This window comes from Ranitomeya variabilis, chromosome 2 (assembly GCF_051348905.1).
Source record: "Ranitomeya variabilis isolate aRanVar5 chromosome 2, aRanVar5.hap1, whole genome shotgun sequence".
Lineage (NCBI taxonomy): Eukaryota > Metazoa > Chordata > Amphibia > Anura > Dendrobatidae > Ranitomeya > Ranitomeya variabilis.
In genome coordinates this window covers 162,524,799-162,542,963 of record NC_135233.1, presented here as the reverse complement: position 1 = coordinate 162,542,963, position 18,165 = coordinate 162,524,799, and the positions used below count along the sequence as shown (strand labels likewise).

The 18,165-nt window shown below is 46.4% G+C and overlaps 2 protein-coding genes across 2 annotated transcripts in view; one reads left to right on the top strand and one right to left on the bottom strand.

The window, feature by feature from the left end:
- BUB1 (BUB1 mitotic checkpoint serine/threonine kinase) overlaps positions 1-18,165 on the top strand; it is a 365,871-nt gene that overhangs the window by 294,224 nt on the left and 53,482 nt on the right. The gene's annotated exons all lie outside the window — the stretch shown is intronic.
- LOC143804734 (acetyl-CoA acetyltransferase, cytosolic-like) overlaps positions 1-18,165 on the bottom strand; it is a 36,374-nt gene that overhangs the window by 4,324 nt on the left and 13,885 nt on the right. The window lies entirely within an intron of this gene.

The following is an 18,165-nucleotide window of genomic DNA, read 5'->3' as shown; positions in this document are numbered from 1 at the left end:
GCCTAAGATTTCTTATTCAACTGTTTACAATCATTTTGACCAGCGGTGCATATAATTATATATATATCTTTTTGTTTCTCCAGCGATCAGTCCAATGGTCGGTCGAGTAAAATATACATTTTATTTATCCATTAAAAAGTTCCAGATTTCTTCAGTTCACCTGGAGGAAGACATGTGGTGTCGAAACATGTCGTCCATAAGGGATTGAATGTATGCAATATTGTAACTGAAGAAATCTGGAACTTTTTAATGGATAAATCAAAGGTATATTTTACTCGACCATTGGACTGATCGCTAGAGAAACAAAGTTTTTTTCTTTACATGTGTGGATTTGTCCCAATCCGTTTTCCGTGTGAACTGTAACCACAGGTTGGATGTATTCCTGTTTCTTCAAAGCGGTAAGCTGGCTTTGCCAAAAACTATATACCGGTATATATTATTTATTTATATAGCACCATTGATTCCATGGTGCTGTACATGAGAGGGGTTACATACAAATTACAGATATCACTTACAGTAAGCAAACTAACAATTACAGACTGACACAGAGGGGCGAGGACCCTGCCCTTGTGGGCTTACATTCTACAGGAGGGTGGGGATGGAGACAATAGGTTGAGGGTTGTAGGAGCTTTGGCAGTGGTGAGGAGGCAGCAGGGTCAGTGCCGGCTGTAGGCTTTCCTGAAGAGGTGGGTTTTCAGGTTCCGTCTGAAGGATCCGAATGTGGTTGATAGTCGGACGTGTTGGGGCAAAGAATTCCAGAGGATGGGGGATATTCTGGAGAAATCTTGGAGGCGGTTGGGTGAGGAGCAGATAAGTGTGGAGGAGAGAAGATGGTCTTGGGAAGACCGGAGATTACGTGAGGGAAGATATCGGGGGATTAGTTCAGAGATATATGGAGGAGACAGGTTATGGATGGCTTTGTAGGTGAGTATTAGTAATTTGAACTGTATCCAGCTGAGGGAATGGGAGCCAGTGAAGAGATTTGCAGGGGGGGGGGGAGTAGAGGAGTAGCGAGGAGAGAGATGAATTAGTTGGGCAGCAGAGTTAAGGATGGACTGGAGAGGTACAAGGGTGTTAGCAGGGAGGCCGCAGAAAAGGGTGTTGCAGTAGTCAAGGCGGGAGATGATTAGGGCATGCACAAGCATTTTAGTAGATTGACGGTTGAGGAAAGGACGGATTCTAGAGATATTTTTGAGCTGGAGGCGCACAGGAGGTGGAAAGAGCTTGGATGTGTGGTTTGAAGGACAGGGCAGAGTCAAGGGTTACTCCGAGGCAGCAGACTTCTGGTACGGGGGAAAGCGTGATGTCGTTAATTGCGATAGATCGGTCAGGTATGGAAGATCTATGAGATGGAGGAAACATGATGAGTTCAGATTTGTCCACATTGAGTTTTAGGAAGCGAGAGGAGAAGGAGGAGGATATGACTGATAGACACTCCGGGATTCTGGACAGCAGAGAGGTGACGTCTGAGCCAGAAAGGTAGATCTGAGTGTCATCAGCATAAAGGTGGTACTGGAATCCATGGGATTTTATGAGTTGTCCCAGGCCAAGTGTATAGATTGAGAAGAGTAGAGGTCCTAGAACAGAGCCTTGGGGGACTCCAACAGAGAGAGGGTGGGATGAGGAGGTAGTGTGGGAGTGGGAGACGCTGAATGTGCGGTTGGAAAGGTATGAGGAGATCCAGGATAGGGTGAGGTCTTTGATGCCAAAGGAGGAGAGGATCTGTAGTAGGAGGCAGTGGTCAACTGTGTCAAAAGCAGAGGACAGGTCTAGAAGGAGGAGTACAGAGTATTGTCTGTTAGCTTTGGCTGTAAGTAGGTCATTAGTGATTTTGGTCAGGGCTGTCTCAGTTGAGTGATGGGGGCGGAAACCAGATTGTAGATTGTCAAAGAGCAAGTAAGGGTACCGTCACACAGTGCCATTTTCATCGCTACGACGGCACGATCCGTGACGTCGCAGCGTCGTATGATTATCGCTCCAGCGTCGTAGACTGCGGTCACACTTTGCAATCACGGCGCTGGAGCGATGCCGAAGTCCCCGGGTAACCAGGGTAAACATCAGGTTACTAAGCGCAGGGCCGCGCTTAGTAACCCGATGTTTACCCTGGTTACCAGCGTAAACGTAAAAAAACCAAACAGTACATACTTACATTCCGGTGTCTGTCCCCCGGCGTTCTGCTTCTCTGCACTGTGTAAGCACCATAGCCGGAAAGCAGAGCGGTGACGTCAGACGTCACCGCTGTGCTCGCTTTCCGGCCGGCAGGCGCTCACAGTGCAGAGAAGCTGAGACGCCGGAGGACAGACACCGGAATGTGAGTATGTACTGTTTGTTTTTTTAACGTTTACGCTGGTAACCAGGGTAAACATCGGGTTACTAAGCGCGGCCCTGCTCTTAGTTACCCGATGTTTACCCTGGTTACAAGCGAACACATCGCTGGATCGGTGTCGCACACAACGATCCAGCGATGTCAGCGGGTGATCAAGCGACGAAAGAAAGTTCCAAACGATCTGCTACGACGTACGATTCTCAGCAGGATCCCTGATCGCTGCTGCGTGTCAGACACTGCGATATCGTAACGATATCGCTAGAACGTCACGAATCGTACCGTCGTAGCGATGAAAATGGCACTGTGTGACGGTACCCTTAGATGAGAGGTGGGAGGAAAGTTCAGCGTGGACATGCTGCTCCAGGATTTTGGAAGCGAATGGAAGCAGCGATATTGGGCCATAGCCATACATAGCTGTTGGGTCAAGGGTTTGCTTTTTAAGGATAGGTGTGATTGTGGCATGTTTGAAAGCATCCGTGAAACAGGGGTCCGAAGGCGCAGCTTGTCACTTGACAGGAATTTTCCGCTGGACACGTGCCCAGGTAATATGTAGAGGAACGAGGATAATATTCTCTGTGTTTTTCTGGGTGCATGAAGGGACCCTACAACGGTAGAAGGCTATGTGTGTTTCTATTGATGGCAAAATCATGTCTCCAGTTTACTTTTGATCCGTTGCGGTGTTTCTCTGCCCTGCATATTTGCTGCACTATCATTGTATATGAATATATGTGCACATGCAAGATAAATATTAATTGATATGCAATAGTTTTGCTGGTATACGTCTATTATATATTTATCTTATCTTTAGTATTATCAAATGATTCCAATGTGATATAGCAGACAGGATTAATTATTTGGCGATGTAAGGAAGGCGTTCCAGCTCCATAAAATTCAAATGCTTTATTTCTCCATTAAAAATTGGTGTAGTACAAACAGTCCTTGCCTGTAGAACCTTTTTCAGGTTCTACAGGCAAGGACTGTTTGTACTACACCAATTTTTAATGGAGAAATAAAGCATTTGAATTTTATGGAGCTGGAACGCCTTCCTTACATCGTTATGTATATCCATCTTAGTCCAAGATGATGTTCCGTGCACCTGCCTGGATTGGTGAGCTGGCTGTGGCTTCTTATAGCCTTTTCTTTTTGCACATTAATTATTTGGGTATTTTTGTGTCCCTCTCTCTAGCTGGCCTCTGTTTGTATGGTTTGAGGCACCGATTTATTTTTTTGTATTGTGTCATATCTTGGATGATTAATAAATTTACCTGCTTTATAAATTGTTGTTGAGAGACACTCAACAACAATATATATATATATATAGTACAGACCAAAAGTTTGGACACACATTCTCATTTAAAGATTTTTCTGTATTTTCATGACAATGAAAATTGTACATTCACACTCAAGGCATCAAAACTATGAATTAACACATGTGGAATTATATACTTAACAAAAAAGTGTGAAACAACTGAAATTATGTCTTATATTCTAGGTTCTTCAAAGTAGCCACCTTTTGCTTTGATGACTGCTTTGCACACTCTTGGCATTCTCTTGATGAGCTTCAAGAGGTAGTCACCAGGAATGGTTTTCACTTCACAGGTGTGCCCTGTCAGGTTTAACCCCTTAATGACAGCCAATACGTCTTTTAACTGACCTGAGATATAAGAGAATAGCCTCCCCATACAGGTGACAATCCAGCAGCTGTCGGCTGTACACTATAGCTGACAACTTGCTGCATTAGCCAAGATCAGTGTTTGCACCGTCCATATCTGTTTAACCCCTTAGATGCTGCTGTCAATAGTGACTACATCATTATAAATGGTTAACAGAGTGAGGGGGCTTCCTCTTTATCCCAATTGGTGCCCTCAGATCATGATTGTGTGGTCCTGATGTTTGCCATGGCAATTCATGACCAAATAGCGGCCTTAGAGTCTGCCGGCTGTTGTAATCTGTTCAGGAGTAAGCCGCATTTATGTGGTAAACATACACTTTTTCATTTCTGTCATGCCACTTTGCATTATTTCCGGAAAATCACCTGAAGGGTTAATAAACTAACTGACAGCAGTTTTCTATATGTCAGGGGGTGCCGTTTTTAAAATGGTATCACGTTTGGGGGTTTCCCAATATATGAGACCCTTAAAGGCACTTCAAACCTGGATAGTCCCCTAAAAAAATAAATGTTAATTTCCTTGAAAAAATGAAAAATTGCTGCTACATTTTGAAACCTCCTAAAATGCTAACAAAATACAACAATGTTTTACAAATGGTGCTGATGTAAAGCCGACATGTGGGAAATGTTATTTATTAATGGTTTGCTGTGGTATGACTATCTGGATTAAAGGGATAATCATTCAAAGTTTGAAAATTGCTCATTTTTTAACATGTTTCTCAAATTTTTGATATTTATAAGCAATTGTTACCATCCACCTCTCGTGTCTCCCCTTTTCCTCATAGTTTGTAAGCTTGCGAGCAGGGCCCTCATTCCTCCTGGTATCTGTTTTGAACTGTGATTTCTGTTATGCTGTAATGTCTATTGTCTGTACAAGTCCCCTCTATAAATTGTAAAGCGCTGCGGAATATGTTGGCGCTATATAAATAAAAATTATTATTATGATTATTATATAAACACAAAACATATTGACCTAAATTTACCATTATCATAAAGTATAATGTGTCACGAAAAAACAATCTCAAAATCACTGGGATTTGTTGAAGGATTCCAGAGTTATTACCACATAAAGTGACACTGGTCAGATTTTAAAAATGTGGCTCCGTCACTAAGGGGTTAATAAGTGGGATTTCTTGCCTTATAAATGAAGTCGGGACCATCAGTTGTGTTGTGCAGAAGTCTGATGGATACACAGCTGATAGTCCTACTGAATAGACAGTTAGAATTTGTATTATGGCAAGAAAAGCATTAAGCTACTTACGGGTAGCGGCATTTTTCGGAGGCCCATGACAGCACCACGAGAGAGGGGATCCGCCCCTTTAGGAACAGGAAACCCACAGATACAAAAGGGCGGCACCTCTCCCACGCATCAGTTGGATTACAGAGCCTGAGAGGACTACCGCAGTTAATGACAAGCAAACACAATATTGCATACAATTAAACACAATGACTTTAATAAAGTAACACACGTGAGAAGATAACATTTCTTCTTTAAATTATTTAGTTGATTATAAACCCAGGATGTGCAACCCCATGTGAAAAGGGAGGGAACTAAGGGTGCTGTCATGGGCCTCCGAAAAATGCCGCTACCCGTAAGTAGCTTAATGCTTTATTCGGACTCCCATGACAGCACCACGAGAGATTTACAGAGATGTAAGCCATTTTTAGGGAGGGACCACAGCCTGTAGCACCCTTAACCCGAAGGTGAGATCTGAGGAGAACCCCAAGTCCAACCTATAGTGTTTAAAAAAGGTGGAAGGGGATGACCATGTGGCCGCCTTACATATCTGGTCGACCGACACTCCAGACCTCTCTGCCCAGGATGACGCCATGGCTCGGGTGGAATGTGCCCTCAGATTCTGCGGAGCTGGACCCCCACCTGTCGTGTAAGCAAGAGAGATAGCCTCCCTAATCCACTTAGCAAGTATGTATTTTGATGCTCTAGCCCCTTTCCTTGGACCTTGGAAGGATAGGAATAGTGCATTATCCTTCTTCCAATCATTAGTGACCGAGATATATTGAAGAAGGCATCTCCTGACATCTAAGGTATGGAGCTCCCTTTCTTTAGGGTTAGAAGGATTAGGGATAAACGAAGGTAAAACTATCTCCTGCGATCTGTGAAACTGGGATACTACTTTTGGTAAGTAGGCTGGGTCCGGTCTAAAGGCCCCGTCTCACATAGCGAGATCGCTAGCGAGATCGCTGCTGAGTCACAAGTTTTGTGACGCAACAGCGACCTCCATAGCGATCTCGCTATGTGTGACACGTACCAGCGATCAGGCCCCTGCTGCGAGATCGCTGGTCGTGTCAGAATGGCCTGGACCTTTTTTTGGTCGTTGAGGCCCCGCTGACATTGCTGAATCGGTGTGTGTGACACCGATCCAGCGATGTCTTCACTGGTAACCAGGGTAAACATCGGGTTACTAAGCGCAGGGCCGCGCTTAGTAACCCGATGTTTACCCTGGTTACCAGCGTAAATGTAAAAAAAAACAAACACTACATACTCGCCTTCTGATGTCCGTCAGGTCCCTTGCCGTCTGCTTCCTGCTCTCACTGAGATCCGGCCGTACAGTGAGAAGTGAGAGCACAGCAGTGACGTCACCGCTGCGCTCTCAGTGTACGGCGGCTCAGTCAGAGCAGGAAGCAGACGGCAAGGGACCTGGACACCGAAAGGCGAGTATGTAGTGTTTGTTTTTTTTGGTAACCAGGGTAAACATCGGGTTACTAAGCGCGGCCCTGCGCTTAGTAACCCGATGTTTACCCTGGTTACCGGGTGCTGCAGGGGGACTTCGGCATCGTTGATGACAGTTTCAACGATGCCGAAGTCGTTCCCCTGATCGTTGGTCGCTGGGGAGAGCGGTCTGTGTGACAGCTCCCCAGCGACCACACAGCGACTTACCAACGATCACGGCCAGGTCGTATCGCTGGTCGTGATCGTTGGTAAATCGCTTAGTGAGACGGGGCCTTAAGGATAACTCTATCCTGGAGAAATTCTATATACGGGGGAAGTCTAGAGAGTGCCTGGATGTCTCCTATCCTGCGAGCTGATGTTATAGCTATTAGGAAAGCTGTTTTGAGAGATAACATCCTGACTGAGGCTTCATTCAACGGCTCAAAAGGGGGCTTTGTCAAAGAAGAAAGGACAAGATTTAAATCCCATGGTACCATTTTGTTTCTATAAAGTGGTCTAATTCTACCGACCGCCTTAATGAATCTCGACACCCAGTAGTTTCCCGCAATATTACATGAGAACAGGGCCCCAAGTGCAGAAACTTGTACTTTTAATGTGCTTGTGGAGAGTTTTAACTCTAACCCTCTTTGCAAAAATTCCAATATTTGACGTATTGGTACACCGTCATTAATATTAAATTCTGAGGAAGTTAAGAACTTTCTCCAGGTTCTGGAGTAGATTCTTGTTGTTATTGGCTTTCTACTTCATAAAAGGGTATCGACTAATTTAGGAGAGAAGCCTTTATTTCCTAACAATGACCGCTCAAACTCCAAGCCGTCAAATGAAGTCCCTTCACTTGTGGATGGAGTATCGGCCCCTGGGAGAGCAAATTTGGGATGTCTGGAAGTACCCAGGGATCGCCCACTGACATCGTCCTGAGCCATGAAAACCAGGTTCTCCTGGGCCAAAAGGGAGCAATCAGAATGAGTTTCGCATGATCTTCTCTGACCTTCCTCACCACTAGAGGTAGTAGGTTCAGTGGCAGGAAGGCGTAGGCCAGAGAAAAATCCCATTTTATGAGGAATGCATCCACTGCCAGTGGATTCTCCCTGGGATTTAGGGAACAAAAGTTTTTTACTTTTTTGTTTTCTCTTGTGGCAAATAGGTCCACTACCGGTTGACCCCATAAGCGTACAATTTGTTTGAAGATGTCTCCGTTTAGAGACCATTCTCCTTGCTTTAGAACATTGCGGCTGAGAAAGTCCGCTTTTATGTTGTCTTTTCCTGTGATGTGCAGAGCAGTCAAAGATTGTAAATTCTCTTCTGCCATCCGGAGGAGACGATCTGTGATCTGCATCAGAGCCTCGGAGTGTGTCCCTCCTTGATGATTTATATAGGAGACTGCCACCCGGTTGTCTGAGAGGATCCTGACGTGGTGGCCCTGCAGATACATGGAGGTTTTTAACTGACCATTCGATTGCTAATAATTCTCTCTGATTGGAAGAGGATGTTGAGTATGGTTCCCATTGGCCTTGCACTACAATGTCATTCATGTGAGCCCCCCAACCTGAGGAGATGGCATCCGTAGTCACAACCCGGGACACGTCTATCATCCAGGGAACACCTGCTGACAAATTATCCCTATCCAGCCACCAACTTAGGGATTTGAGAGTCGCTGGTTCTAGCGTTATTTTTTCCTCTAATACACCCCTCAAGATCCTATCCTTAACCAAAATCTCTTTCTGGAGGGATCTAGTGTGAAAGTGTGCCCACCTTACCGCTGGAATGCACGATGTGAGGGACCCCAACAGGGACATAGCTTGCCGCAGGGTCATAGAGGGTGTATTTACTGCTTTCAGTACCTGATGCTGAATCTGAGATAGTTTATTTTCCGGAAGATAACACTGTTGTGTAGTTGAATCTAGTACTAAGCCCAGAAACTTCTGAATTTTTTGAGGCTGTAATCGAGATTTTTCAAAATTAATTATCCAGCCCAGGCGTTCCAACTTAACCCTAGTTAGTTCTAGTTGGGACAAACAGTGTTCTACCGAGTTACCTATTATGAGGAAATCGTCCAGGTATGGGACAATAAGGACATTAGATTCTCGCAAGTGAGCCATCACCTCTGCCACTATTTTTGTGAATACTCTAGGGGCTGATGTTATACCGAAAGGAAGAGCTCTGTACTGAAAATGATAAACAACCCCTTCCATTAATACTGCTACCCTCAAGAACTGCTGGAAATCCACATGAATAGGTACGTGGTAATAGGCATCCTTTAAGTCGACTACCACCATAAAGCAGTTTTTGAACAGTATCTTTATTGTTGAGCTGATGGACTCCATCTTAAAGGTATGCTTAACCAAAAAACTATTAAGATGTCTGAGATTTATAATGGTTCTATACGAGTTATCAGGTTTTTTAATAAGAAACAAGGGAGAATAGAATCCTTTCCCTCTATCAGTCTCTGGAACCTGTGTAAGAACATTTTTAGAACAGAGAGACCAAACTTCTTCTAGAGCAGATTGTTCTAGGGGATTAGAACGTAAGGGCGTTAACATAAATTTATCCCGTGGGGTATGGCAAAACTCAAGAGTAAGACCTCGAGAAATAGTATCTTGCACCCAGACACTATTCGTGATCTCTGACCATTCTGAACCAAAATGTAAAAGTCTGCCCCCCACCGTGGCTCCTAGTCATTTGTCCTCCTTCTTCCTTTCTTTTGAGGAACGACGGAACATATATCCCGTACCTCGTCTACGTCTGTCGTCCCACCTAGACCGATCCCTTGAAGGTGAAAAGGTACGCTTCCCTCCGCGACCGAACCTTCTTTTATTAAAGGGACGACGGTAGGACCCCAGCAGGTTGGGGAACTTCTTTTTGTCATCTCCCACTTTCTCTAGGAGATCATCTAAGGTGGGCCCGAATAGGTACTCCCCTTTACATGGAATGATGCAGAGTTTTGATTTTGACTGTATATCGCCTGGCCAACATTTCAGCCAAAGAGCCCTTCTGGCCGCATTCGAGAGACCTGCTGCCCTAGCAGCCATTTTGACAGAGTCAATAGACGCATCTGATAAGAAAGCAGCTGCTTCTTGGATCAGTGGTAAGGCAGTCAGGATAGAATCCCTTGATGCACCTTCTTTTAACTGAGTCTCTAATTGTTCCAACCAGACCATCATTGATCTGGCTGTACAGGTTGAAGCCACCGCAGGCCTTAAAGAACCGGCCGCCATCTCCCAGGTCCTTTTTAGAAAGGTATCCGCTTTTCTATCAAGGGGGTCCTTAAGGGTCCCCATGTCCTCAAAGGGGAGAGAGGCCCGTTTGGCCACCTTGGCTATTGCCGCATCCAACTTAGGGGCTTTTTCCCAGTTGGTGACTGCAGGATCATCAAACGGATATCTGCGCTTCTGCGCTGGAGGTAAGGAACCCTTTCTCTCAGGTTTTTTCCACTCTTTATTGATAAGAGCCTGGATTTTTTCATTGAGCGGGAAGACTCTGCGTTTTTTCTGCTCCAACCCACTGAACATAATTTCCTCCTTGGAAAGTTGGGGTCTCGGTTCCGTTATGCCCATCGTTCCTCTGACCGCCTTGACCAGCTTATCTACTCGTTCGAGGGGTAGACAGAAACGGGCGGTGTCCTCATCCGAGGAAGAGGATGACGCAGCCGAACCGGAGAAAACTTCCTCCTTATCCTCTTCTACTGAAGAATCGGAGAGTAACGGAGCTTTGGATTTAGAGCTTCCTCCTTGAGCAAAACCCTTTAAGGATTGTCTGACCTCCATTCTGATCATCTCCTTTAAGCTGGTGGTCATAGTAAGGGATTCCTCCGCCACCTGAGGGGGGTAAGTAAAGCAATCTAATCCCTGTAGATATAATGCTCTCCCCCTCTCCCCTTTCCTGAGACCTCACCGTCTGCTGTATACAGGGGCCACATAACTTTTTAGGGCACGAATCAGGTAGGGGAACCCCGCAGATTCCACATTCCCTGTGTTTCGCCTTCCCGGCACATTTCTTCCCCTATAATGGAACATATGAGGGGAATCATGTCACTGAGTGAACTTTCACGAAGATCACTTACCAGCGCTGCCCAAAGAATAAGTACCGGAATACGAGGGGGATTTCTCCTGGCTGACGTTCCAGACCCCTGTCTGGAGGTGCTTTTGTGGCCAGATTCACTACTCCTTTTGTCGCGATCCTTCTCTTTAGGCTTCTGGGACACCTCTTCCCGAAGCTACACGTGCTCGTCCTCCATCTTTACCAGATATGAGGCCAGAAGCAAGGGATCACGATCCGGAGTTCTTTTTATAGCCCCTCCTCCGGTCAGCAGCTGTGCCTAGCGCTCCCCTGATTGATCTTTCCGGCCTCCCCCTGGTGCAGGCGGTTTTCTCTAGGGCTGAGAACGCCGGCGACGCTATACCGGTGGGCGCCGCCATCTTGGATACACTGCGCATGCGCAGGACCCTGGAAACCCGGAAGTGACTGCCGACTCCTCCCCCGACGTCACCCGGGCTCCCAGCGCTTTACCATCAGCGCGCAGAGCGGCGAGGACGCCGGACAGAGCCGCAGCACCCCGGGTTGCGCCCCCAAGCGCCGCCGCACACAGAGACCCCAGCCACCTCAGCAGGAGGAGACCCCGGGGAAATACTCACCCGGCGCTGGCTTGGAGACAGGACACCACCGGCGACCGCTCTCTGCTGGAATGCCACCGCCATGCAGCCCTACCAGGACCATCGTGGCATCATCCAGGAATTTCGCACCGGCCGAGGTAGGAGACCCCCTCGCTACCTGAGTCGGCCGGCCGGCCTGGGATCCTTTTGTAAATTCTGTAGGATCCCGTCCCATTAGGAACAGGAAACCAACTGATGCGTGGGAGAGGTGCCGCCCTTTTGTATCTGTGGGTTTCCTGTTCCTAAAGGGGCGGATCCCCTCTCTCGTGGTGCTGTCATGGGAGTCCGAATAAAAAGCAGCTAAGTAAAGAAAAACGAGTGGCCATCATTACTTTAAGAAATGAAGGTCAGTCAGTCCGAAAAATTGGGAGAACTTTGAAAGTGTCCCCAAGTGCAGTGGCAAAAATTATCAAGCGCTACAACAACTGTTAAAAAGACTTTGTGCAGCAGGCCTTCATGGTAAAATAGCCGCTAGGAAACCACTGCTAAGGACAGGCAACAAGCAGAAGAGACTTGTTTGGGCTAAATAACACAAGGAATGGACACTAGACCAGTGGAAATCTGTGCTTTTGTCTGATGAGTCCAAATTTGAGATCTTTGGTTCCAACTACCGTGTCTTTGTGCGACGCAGAAAAGGTGAACGGATGGACACTACATGCCTGGTTCCCACTGTGAAGCATGGAGGAGGAGGTGTGATGGTGTGGGGGTGCTTTGCTGGTGACACTGTTGGGGATTTATTCAAAATTGAAGGCATACTGAACTAGCATGGTTACCACAGCATCTTGCAGCGGCATGCTATTCCATCCAGTTTGCATTTAGTTGGACCATCATTTATTTTTCAACAGGACAATGACCCCAAACACACCCCCAGGCTGTGTAAGGGCTATTTGACCAAGAAGGAGTGGATGGGGTGCTACGACAGGATGACCTGGCCTCCACAGTCACCAGACCTGAACCCAATCGAGATGGTTTGGGGTGAGCTGGACCGCAGAGTGCAGGCAAAAGGGCCAAACAAGTGCTAAGCATCTCTGGGAACTCCTTCAAGATTGTTGGAAGACCATTCCCAGTGACTACCTCTTGAAGCTCATTAAGAGAATGCCAAGAGTGTGCAAAGCAGTCATCAAAGCAAAAAGGTGGCTACTTTGAAGAACCTAGAATAAGCCGGATTACTCACCGGTAATGCTCTTTTAATGAGTCCACGACAGCACCCCACATGAGAGAGAGGGATCCGCCCATAGGAACAGGAAACCTACAGAATAAAAGGAGGCGGTCCCCTCTCCTCCTCAGTTTAGTTTACAGAGTATAAAAAGGGAACCGCAAAAGCTTTAGTATTAATTCTTATTCAGCAAAATATCTTAAAAACTCTATACAACCATTATTTGTGAATTAAAGAAAGGGCTGTGCATAATCAGGGAGGGTTGTAAATGGGTGCTGTCGTGGACTCATTAAAAGAGCATTACCGGTGAGTAATCCAGCTTTTTACCCTTCGCCACGACAGCACCCCACATGAGAGACTTTCAGAGAGTTATTACTCGGGTGGGATTACTGTACTAAGCACAGCTCTACCAAAGGTCAAATCAGACGATGAAGATAGATCAAGTCTATAATGGTTGTAAAAGGTAGAAGGTGTAGACCAAGTTGCGGCCTTACATATTAGATGGATCGGGACATCCGCTTGTTCCGCCCAGGAGGAAGCCATGGCTCGTGTTGAGTGCGCTTTAATACCCACTGGAGGAATCTCGCCTTTCGATGTATAGGCCAAGCAGATAGCATCTCTGATCCACCGAGATATGGTAGCTCTCGTGACCCCATGTCCTTTCTTGTGGCCCTGAAAGGAGATAAACAGAGCCCTACTCTCCCTCCATGTTTGACACCTTTCTATATAAGTCAGGATGGCTCTTCTGACATCTAAGGTGTGGAACTTCTGTTGTTCAGGGGTTACAGGAGAATCAAAAAAGGAAGGGAGAAATATTTCCTGTGACCTGTGGTAGGTGGATGCTACCTTAGGGAGGTATGAGGGGTCTGGTTTTAGGACTATTCGGTCATGGAATATCAGTAAGAATGGTGGGTCTACTGATAGGGCCTGGATGTCGCTAACACGTCTGGCTGAGGTCAGGGCTACCAAGAGGGCTACCTTATATGTGAGGACATTTAGAGGTATAGAATCTAGAGGCTCAAATGGGGAGCTGGTTAAGGCTTCTAGCACTAGATTTAAATCCCACGGAGGTAGACGGGGAATATGTACTGGGTTACTCCGTTCACAAGACTTAATGAATCTGGAGACCCATCTATCAGCGGCTATATTATATCCATATAAGGCTCCTAACGCTGATATCTGGACTCTTAAGGTGTTCACTGATAGTCCTAATTCTCTACCTTTTTGTAGGAACTCTAGAATAGGTGTTATCGGAACCTGTTTAGTGAATGGTACTGTATGAAAGTCTAAGAATTTTTTCCATACCCTGCTATATATCAGGGTTGTAGATCTTTTCCTACTTAGTAGCAGGGTGTTTACTAGTTCTGAGAAACCCCTTGAAGTTAATAATTGCCGCTCAAGTTCCACGCCGTCAAGTGAAGCCCTTTCACTTGCGGGTGGAAAAACGGCCCTTGGAACAGTAGTTCCTTGTCCAATGGAAGAATCCATGGATCGGATAGACACATGCTCTGGAGGCAGGAGAACCACGGTCTTTTTGGCCAGAAGGGTGCAATGAGGATTACCCTTGCTTGCTCCCTCCTGATCTTCCTGATCACTAGCGGAATTAGAGACATTGGAGGAAAGGCGTATGCCAGTTTGAAGTTCCAAGGATGGTGTAGAGAGTCCAGCATGTCTGGGTGATCCATGGAGTTCAGGGAAGCGAATCTTTCTACCTGTCTGTTGCCTCTTGTGGCAAATAGATCTATCTGAGGCACTCCCCATGCTTTTGTTATTAGTCTGAACACGGCTCTGTTTAAGGACCATTCTCCCTGGCGCAGCCTGTTTCGGCTGAGGTAGTCCGCTTTGGTATTTTCTATTCCTCTGATGTGTAGGGCTGTTAGGGACGCAAGATGAGTCTCTGCAAGTTGGAAGATCTCCCCTGCGATGGTCATCAGACTTCCTGACCGTGTACCGCCCTGGCGGTTTACATAGGCCACTGTGGTGGAGTTGTCTGAGAAAACTCTTACATCTGCTCCTTGGATCTGTGGAAGAAAATAATTTAAGGCTTTCCCTACTGCTGTCAACTCTTTCCAATTTGACGAACATGATGATTCTGACTGATTCCAGGTATCCTGGACTATATCATCCTCCATATGTGCACCCCATCCCGTAGGGCTGGCGTCTGTAGTAATTATTTTGGATGGATCTATTATCCATGGTACACCCCCTGAAAGGTGTCCCATATCTAGCCACCAGGATAGAGATTCTATGACATCTCTAGAGAGAGTTAGTTTACTCTCTAGGTGTCCTTCCCGTCCCTGGGCTGACAGTACTTCGTACTGTATTTGGCGGGTATGGAATTGAGCCCATGGTACAGCCGGGATACATGAGGACAATGATCCCAGTAAGGACATAGCCTTCCTTAGTGTCATGTAGGGGTTTTTTATCGCTTCTGACACCTTTGACTGTATAGTCCTTTTCTTTGAATGCGGGAGGAAGCTTTTTTGACTTACTGAGTCTAGCTGGATCCCTAGAAACATTTGAGTAGTGTCTGGATTCAGCCTGGACTTTTCGAAGTTGATAATCCAACCCAACTCCTGCAGGGATGAGATTGTGTTAGACAACCGCAATTTACATTGAGCCACAGAATTCCCTATTACTAGAAAGTCATCCAGGTAGGGTATTATTAAAGTGTCCCGTTGGCGTAGATGAGCCATTACCTCTAACATCACCTTTGTAAAAATGCGGGGGGCCATAGAAAGCCCAAATGGCATTGCTACATATTGGAAGTGACGAACCTGTCCCTCCAGGATGACCGCTACTCTTAGATACTGCTGGTGTTCGGCATGTATAGGAAGGTGATAGTAAGCATCCTTTAGGTCTATCCCGGCCATGACACACCTAGGGAACAAAAGCTTGATGGTAGAACTAATGGATTCCATTTTGAAAGTGTGGTTACGTAAAAAGGAATTTAGTTTTTTGAGGTTTATGATGGTTCTGAATGAACCATCTGGTTTACTGATCAAGAATAAAGGGGAATAGAACCCCCTCCCTTCTTGATCCCGGGGAACTTCTATCAATACTTTTTTAGATAGAAGCGATAGGATCTCTGATTCCAGAGCTTCTTGTTGTTGTTGACCTCTCGGAGATGTTACAATAAAAGAATCCCAAGGGATTCTATCAAATTCTAATTTTAATCCATTCCCAATAATGTCCAGAATCCAAGGACTAGATGTTATTAATTTCCATTTAGCAGCGAAATATTTCAATCTACCGCCCACTTCATAATTAACGGTACTTGTTACGTCTTGGGTTATAGGATCCGGAAAACAGAGCACCTTTTTGTTTTGGATCCTTTGCCTCCCAGCGCTCCCTTTGCTCAGTGGGTTTATTCCTGGTGAAGGGGCGTCTCCTGAAAGCTCTCCTGTAAGAGGGAAGGTACTGGTTAGGGAAGCCTTTCTTCCGCTCTCCTGCTTTATTTAAGAGCTCGTCCAGAGCTTTCCCAAATAGGAACTCACCCTGGCAGGGGATCGCACAAAGTTTTGCTTTGGCCTGTGCGTCCCCTTTCCAATTCTTCAACCAGAGTGCTCGCCGGGCTGTGTTTACTAGGCCGGCTGACCTGGCTGTTAGGCGTAGCGAATCCACCGAGGCATCGGCTAGAAATGCTACTGCATCTTTCATTAGAGGGATTTTCGACAGAATTGTATTTCTGGAAGCTCCACTTCTAATTTGTTCCTCCAGCTGCTCCGTCCATACTAGCAGTGACCTTGCAGTACAGGTGCTAGAGATGGCTGGTCTGAATGCCCCCGTATTAGCCTCCCATGATCTTTTAAGCAAGACTTCCGCTTTCCGGTCTAACGGATCAGTTAGCGTCCCTGAGTCCTCCACAGGCAAGACCGACTGTTTAGAAGTTGAAGCCACTGCAGCATCAACTTTTGGTACCTTTTGCCAGGAATTAAGTTCTTCATCACTGAAGGGGTAGCGTCTTTTAGCAGAGGATGGTAAAAATCCTCTTGTATGTTGTTTCTCCCACTCTTTTTTAACCAGCTCCTTAATTGTGGGTATGGCGGGGAAGGACCTTCGTTTTCTTTGTCCTAACCCCGCGAACATGATGTCCTGCGCTGACTTCTTTCCCTTCTCATCTGGGCACCCCATCGTGCTCCTGACGGCTTTAACTAAACTGTCTACACTGCTATTTGGTAGACAAAGCCCTCCTTCATATTCCGATGAACTTGGCTGGGACTCCTCTTCATCAAAGGATTTTTGCACTACCTCTGACTCCGAGCTTACTGGAGATCGGGACCTGCTGGGCTGGCGGGTACTGGTGCTACTTGTATGGGCCAGACCTTGCATCTCTTCCCGAATTATGGCTCTAACGTCAGATGGAGTCATTACGTTTTCTTGCCGTAAGGTCAGTACGATGCACTCTGCACATAACCTCTTAGTATATGAGTCCGGGAGGGGTTGCAAGCATAAGGCACATTCTCTGTGTTTGGTTTTATGTGTCCTTTTCTTAGTCTAGAGGAAGGGGATATAGGAGGAACATATATCAGCATATGGGAAGAGACTCTTTTAAAACTCACCCAGTGAAGCTGACAGGTACCGGTTCTGGAGGCGGATTCTTAGCTGAAAGACCTTTCTGTTTGGTGGCAGATCGCTTTTCCTGGGATCGATCTCCACTTTTGGTGCTGCTCCTGGCGCTCGTCTCCTTACTGGGAGACTGCTCTGTTGCAGACAAGTGCGCTACATCGGCCGGTGAAGCCATACTTACACCGGCCGACGCTAGCGCTGCACTTTTAAATCTGGCGCCGAATCTCCTGCCTCCCCGGACCCAACCCGGAAGTGCTCCAGCGGCTTCCGGGTTAGACGCGCCGCTCCTCCTTACCATGCGGCGGCTGCTGGATAAGAAGCCGGCCGCTGAGCGCGCGCGTCCTCATGGATCCGGGCGGCCCAGCGGCACCGAACCCGGACCATGGCGATGAACAGACGAGGGGGGAGGCTGCAAACAGTGGCTCCCCCGCCGCTGCCTCTGGTACCGCAGCCCCTGCCGTTCCACCAGAGACTGACGCAGGCGGGTGCATGGCCCAGGAATCCTTTTTGGACTGCAGGTACTTCGGGGTTCCCATAGAAACAGGAAACCTAAACTGAGGAGGAGAGGGGACCGCCTCCTTTTATTCTGTAGGTTTCCTGCTCCTATGGGCGGATCCCTCTCTCTCATGTGGGGTGCTGTTGTGGCGAAGGGTAAAATAAGACATAACAAAAAAGTGTGAAACAACTGAAATTAAGTATATAATTCCACATGTGTTGATTCATAGTCTCGATGCCTTCAGTGTGAATTTACAATTGTCATACTCATGAAAATACAGAAAAATCTTTAAAAATGAGGTGTGTCCAAACTTTTGGTCTGTAAAATAAAAAATTATATATTAAATTAGGGGAACACTTAAACAACAGAATATAACTCCATGTAAATCAAACTTCTGTGAAATCACACTGCCCACTTAGGAAGCAACACTGTTTCACAATCTCACATGCTGTTGTGCAAATGCAATAGACAACAGATGGAAATTATTGGCAATTTTCAAGACTCAATAAAGGAGTGGTTCTGCAGGTGGGGATCACAGACCACATCTCAATGCCAATGCTTTCTGGCTGATGTTTTGGTCACTTTTGAATGTTGTTTGTGCTTTCACA